Consider the following 6,329-nt stretch of genomic DNA (forward strand, 5'->3'; position numbering starts at 1 on the left):
GGAAAGCGTCGAGAAAGTCGCACTTAACCCGGCTGAGATCGGCTGAAATATGCGCCTGGATGTTTGGACTTAGGTTTTGAGCGAAAAAAATTTCCTCCAGGAGGGCGGGTCGAGTGGGAAACGTCGAGAAGTCGCGCTTAACCCGGCTGAGATCGGCTGAAATATGCGCCTGGATGTTTGGACTTAGGTTTTGAGCGAAAAAAAATTTCCTCCAGGAGGCCGGGGTCGAGTGGAAAGCGTCAGGAAGTCGCATAACCCGGCCGAGATCGGCTGAAATATGCGCCTGGATGTTTGGACTTAGGTTTTGAGCGAAAAAAATTTCCTCCAGGAGGCGGGGTCGAGTGGGAAAGCGTCGAGAAGTCGCACTTAACCCGGCCGAGATCGGCTGAAATATGCGCCTGGATGTTTGGACTTAGGTTTTGAGCGAAAAAAATTTCCTCCAGGGGGCGGGTCAGAGTGGGAAAGCGTCGAGAAGTCGCATAACCGGCTGAGATCGGCTGAAATATGCGCCTGGATGTTTGGACTTAGGTTTTGAGCGAAAAAAATTTCCTCCAGGAGGCGGGGTCGAGTGGGAAAGCGTCGAGAAGTCGCACTTAACCCGGCTGAGATCGGCTGAAATATGCGCCTGGATGATTTTCGTTTGAAAATTGCACTAAGTCAACCAGAGAAAGATCCGACTTCCATACCCTCCGAGGCTCGAGTCAGGCCGACCGAGAGGCCTCTTCCGGGCACGATTCAAATTTCACGCGACCCCGGAGGTGGCGTTTACCAGAACAACTTTTACATCAACTTCAACTTTTTTTTTTTTTTTTTTTTTTTTTCTCTAAAAACTCTGAAATTCGTGCCCTGCGTCGCTGCTGCTGCTGAGGCGAGTCTGTGAGCGCAGGCCTTTGTGAAAACATTCATCCAGGGCCTTTAATAAATAAAATCATACCCAAATCTGTGTTGTGTTGCCAGGGGTTAGTCTGTGGCGCAGGCCTTATGGAAAACATTCATCGAGGGCCTTTATTAAATAAAATCATGCCCAATAAAGAGTTAATGGGTGGGTTAGTCTGTGGCGCAGGCCTTATAGAAAAACATTTTCCAGGGCCTTTATTAAATAAAATCACGCCCAATAAGAGTTACTGTGTCGGGTTAGTCTGTGAGGCAGGCCTTAAAGAAAACTGTCATCAGGGCCTTTATTAAATAAAATCATGCCCATAAGAGTGTTATTATGCAGAGGTTAGTCTGTAGCGCAGGCCTTAAAGAAAACATTTATCAGGGCCTTTATTAAATAAAATCATGCCCAATAAAGCGTTACTGTGTCGAGGTTAGTCTGTGAGCGCAGGCCTTATAGAAAACATTTTCCAGGGCCTTTATTAAATAAAATCATGCCCAATAAAGCGTTACTGTGTCGGGTTAGTCTGAGCGCAGGCCTTATAGAAAACATTTTCCAGGGCCTTTATTAAGTAAAATCATGCCCAACAAAGAGTTACTGTGTCAGGTTAGTCTGTGAGCGCAGGCCTTAAAGAAAACTGTCATCAGGGCCTTTATTAAATAAAATCATGCCCATAAAGTGTTATTATAGCAGAGGTTAGTCAGTGGCGCAGTGCTTATAGAAAACATTTTTCCAGGGCCTTTATTAAATAAAATCACGCCCAATAAAGCGTTACTGTGTCGGGTTAGTCTGTGGCGCAGGCCTTATAGAAAAACATTTTCCAGGGCCTTTATTAAATAAAATCACGCCCAATAAAGAGTTACTGTGTCGGGTTAGTCTGTGAGGTAGGCCTTAAAGAAAACTGTCATCAGGGCCTTAATTAAATAAAATCATGCCCATAAAGTGTTATTATAGCAGAGGTTAGTCAGTGGCGCAGGCCTTATAGAAAACATTCATCGAGGGCCTTTATTAAATAAAATCATGCCCAATAAAGAGTTACTGTGTGGGAGTCAGTCTGTGGCGCAGGCCTTATAGAAAACATTTTTCCAGGGCCTTTATTAAATAAAATCACGCCCAATAAAGAGTTACTGTGTCGGGTTAGTCTGTGAGCGCAGGCCTTATAGAAAAACATTCATCGAGGGCCTTTATTAAATAAAATCACGCCCAATAAAGCGTTACTGTGTCGGGTTAGTCTGTGGCGCAGGCCTTATAGAAAAACATTTTCCAGGGCCTTTATTAAATAAAATCACGCCCAATAAAGAGTTACTGTGTCGGGTTAGTCTGTGAGGTAGGCCTTAAAGAAAACTGTCATCAGGGCCTTAATTAAATAAAATCATGCCCATAAAGTGTTATTATATAGAGGGGTTAGTCAGTGAGCGCAGGCCTTATAGAAAACATTCATCGAGGCCTTTATTAAATAAAATCATGCCCAATAAAGAGTTACTGTGTCGGGGTCAGTCTGTGAGCGCAGGCCTTATAGAAAACATTTTCCAGGGCCTTTATTAAATAAAATCACGCCCAATAAAGAGTTACTGTGTCAGGTTAGTCTGTGAGGCAGGCCTTATACAAAACATTCATCGAGGGCCTTTATTAAATAAAATCATGCCCAATGAAGAGTTACTGTGTCGGAGTTAGTCTGTGGCGCAGGCCTTATAGAAAACATTCATCAGGGCCTTTATTAAATACAATCATGCCCAATAAAGCGTTAATGTGTGGAGTTAGTCTGTGGCGCAGGCCTTAAAGAAAACTGTCATCAGGGCCTTTATTAAATAAAATCATGCCCAATGAAGCGTTACTGTGTCGGGTTAGTCTGTGAGCGCAGGCCTTATAGAAACCATTTTTCCAGGGCCTTTATTAAATAAAATCATGCCCAATAAAGCGTTACTGTGTCAGGGTTAGTCTGTGGCGCAGGCCTTATAGAAAACATTTTCCAGGGCCTTTATTAAGTAAAATCATGCCCAACAAAGAGTTACTGTGTGAGGTTAGTCTGTGGCGCAGGCCTTATAGAAAACATTGTTCCAGGGCCTTTATTAAATAAAATCATGCCCAATGAAGCGTTACTGTGTGGAGGTTAGTCTGTGGCGCAGGCCTTATAGAAAACATTTTTTCCAGGGCCTTTATTAAATAAAATCATGCCCAATAAAGCGTTACTGTGTGTCGGGTTAGTCTGTGGCGCAGGCCTTATAGAAAACATTTTCCAGGGCCTTTATTAAGTAAAATCATGCCCAACAAAGAGTTACTGTGTGGGTTAGTCTGTGAGCGCAGGCCTTATAGAAAACATTGTTCCAGGGCCTTTATTAAATAAAATCATGCCCAATGAAGCGTTACTGTGTCGGGTTAGTCTGTGGCGCAGGCCTTATAGAAAACATTCAATCAGGGCCTTTATTAAATAAAAACATGCCCAAATAAGTGCTATTGTGATGGGGTTAGTCTGTGACCCCAGGCCCTGTGTAAAACTGTCACCCAGGGCCTTTATAGAAGTAAAATCATGCCCAATAAGGTTAGGGTTAGGGTTAGGGTTAGGGTTAGGGTTAGGGGTTAGGGGTTAGGGCTAGGGTTAGGGTTAGGGTTAGGGTTTGGGTTAGGGTTAGGGTTAGGGCTAGGGTTAGGGTTAGGGTTAGGGGTTAGGGCTAGGGTTAGGGTTAGGGTTAGGGTTACGGTTACGGTTAGGGTTAGGGTTAGGGTTAGGGTTAGGGTTAGGGTTAGGGTTAGGAGTTAGGGTTAGGGTTAGAGTTAGGGTTAGGGTTAGTCTGTGGCGTGGGCCTTATAAAACATTCATCCAGGGCCTTTATTAAATAAAATCATGCCCAAATAAGTGTTATTGTGATGGGGTTAGTCTGTGGCGCAGGCCTTATAGAAAACATTCATCAGGAGTCTCTATTAAATAAAATCATGCCCAATAAGGTGTTACTGTGTAGGGTTAGTCTGTGGCGCAGGCCCTTTGTAAAACATTCATCAGGGCCTTTATTAAATAATATCATGCCCAAATAAGTGTTATTGTGATGGGGTTAGTCTGTGGCGCAGGCCTTATAGAAAACATTCATCCAGGGCCTTTATTAAATAAAATCATGCCCAAATAAGTGTTATTGTGATAGGGTTAGTCTGTGGCGCAGGCCTTATAGAAAACATTCATCCAGGGCCTTTATAGAATAAAATCATGCCCAAATAAGTATTATTGTGATGGGGTTAGTCTGTGAGTGCAGGCCTTATAGAAAACATTCCTCCAGGGCCTTTATTAAATAAAATCATGCCCAATAAGAGGCGCTACTGTGTCAGGGTTAGTCTGTGGCGCAGGCCTTTGTAGAAAACATTCATCAGGGCCTTTTTAAATAAAATCATGCCCAAATAAGTGTTATTGTGATGGGGTTAGTCTGTGGCGCAGGCCTTATAGAAAACATTCATCCAGGGCCTTTATAGAATAAAATCATGCCCACATAAGTGTTATTGTGATGGGGTTAGTCTGTGGCGCAGGCCTTATAGAAAACATTCATCCAGGGCCTTTATAGAAAAAAAATTATGCCCAATAAGGTGTTAGTGTGTAGGGTTAGTCTGTGGCGCAGGCCCTTTGTAAAACATTCATCCAGGGCGAGAATGAAATAAAAGCGATGCCCATTAAAGTGTTACTGCGTTGGGGTTAATGTGTGAGCCCAGGCCCTTTGGAAAATTGAAATCAGACACGGGGGTTCGTAAATGTGTGTGTCGAGAAGTCGCTCTTAACCCGGCCTTGATCGGCTGCAGCGCCTGGATGTCTGGGCGTAGGTTTTGAGCAGCAAAAAATCCTCCAGGGTGGAGGGTCGAGTGGGAAAGCGTCCGAGAAGTGCGCATAACCGGCCGAGATCGGCTGAAATATGCGCCTGGATGTTTGGACTTAGGTTTTGAAAGCAAAAAAATCCTCCAGGGTGGCGAAGTCGAGTGGGAAAGCGTCCGGGAAGTCGCATAACCGGCCGAGATAAATCTGAAATATGCGCCTGGATGTCTGGACTTAGGTTTTGAGCGGCAAAAATACCTCCAGGGTGGAGGTCGAGTGGGAAAGCGTCCGAGAAGTCGCACTTAACCCGGCCGAGATCGGCTGAAATATGCGCCTGGATGTCTGGACTTAGGTTTTGAAAGCAAAAAAATCCTCCAGGGTGGCGAAGTCGAGTGGGAAAGCGTCCGGGAAGTCGCATAACCCGGCCGAGATAAATCTGAAATATGCGCCTGGATGTTTGGACTTAGGTTTTGAAAGCAAAAAAATCCTCCAGGGTGGCGAAGTCGAGTGGGAAAGCGTCGGGAAGTCGCACTTAACCGGCCGAGATCGTCTGAAATATGCGCCTGGATGTCTGGACTTAGGTTTTGAGCGGCAAAAAATACCTCCAGGGTGGAGAGAAGTCCGAGTGGGAAAGCGTCCGAGAAGTCGCATAACCCGGCGAGATCGGCTGAAATATGCGCCTGGATGTTTGGACTTAGGTTTTGAAAGCAAAAAAATCCTCCAGGGTGGCGGGAGTCGAGTGGGAAAGCGTCGGAAGTCGCGCATAACCCGGCCGAGATCGTCTGAAATATGCGCCTGGATGTTTGGACTTAGGTTTTGAAAGCAAAAAATTTCCTCCAGGGTGGCGAAGTCGAGTGGGAAAGCGTCAGGAAGTCGCATAACCCGGCCGAGATAAATCTGAAATATGCGCCTGGATGTTTGGACTTAGGTTTTGAAAGCAAAAAATTTCCTCCAGGGTGGCGGGTCGAGTGGGAAAGCGTCCGGAAGCGCACTTAACCCGGCGAGATCGTCTGAAATATGCGCCTGGATGTTTGGACTTAGGTTTTGAGCGAAAAAAATTCCCTCCAGGAGACCAGGGAGTGAGAGTGGGAAGCGTCGAAGTCGCGCTTAACCCAGGCGAGATCGGCTGGATGAAGCGCCTGGATGTCTGGACTTAGGTTTTGAAAGCAAAAAAATTTCCTCCAGGGCGGCGAAGTCGAGTGGAAAGCGTCCGGGAAGGCGCGCCAACCGGACTCGATCGGTCGGATGAAGCGCCTGGATGTTTGGACTTAGGTTTTGAGCAAAAAATTTCCTCCAGGGCCGGCGGGAGTCGAGTGGGGAAAGCGTCAGGGAAGCGCATAACCGGACTCGTCGGTCGGATGAAGCGCCTGGATGTTTGGACTTAGGTTTTGAGCACGCAAAAATTTCCTCCAGGGCGGCGCCCGAAGTCGAGTGGGAAAGCGTCGGGAAGGCGCACTAACCCGGACTCGGTCGGTCGGATGAAAGCGCCTGGATGTTTGGACTTAGGTTTTGAGCGAAAAAATTTTCCGGGAAGGCGCACCAGCGGACGGCGGTGGTCGAGTGGGAGAAGCGTCCGGGAGGCGCACTAAGCCCGGACTCGATCGGTCGGATGAAGCGCCTGGATGTTTGGACTTAGGTTTTGAGCGAAAAATTTCCTCCAGGGCC

This window comes from Puntigrus tetrazona, unplaced genomic scaffold (genome assembly GCF_018831695.1).
Source record: "Puntigrus tetrazona isolate hp1 unplaced genomic scaffold, ASM1883169v1 S000000003, whole genome shotgun sequence".
Lineage (NCBI taxonomy): Eukaryota > Metazoa > Chordata > Actinopteri > Cypriniformes > Cyprinidae > Puntigrus > Puntigrus tetrazona.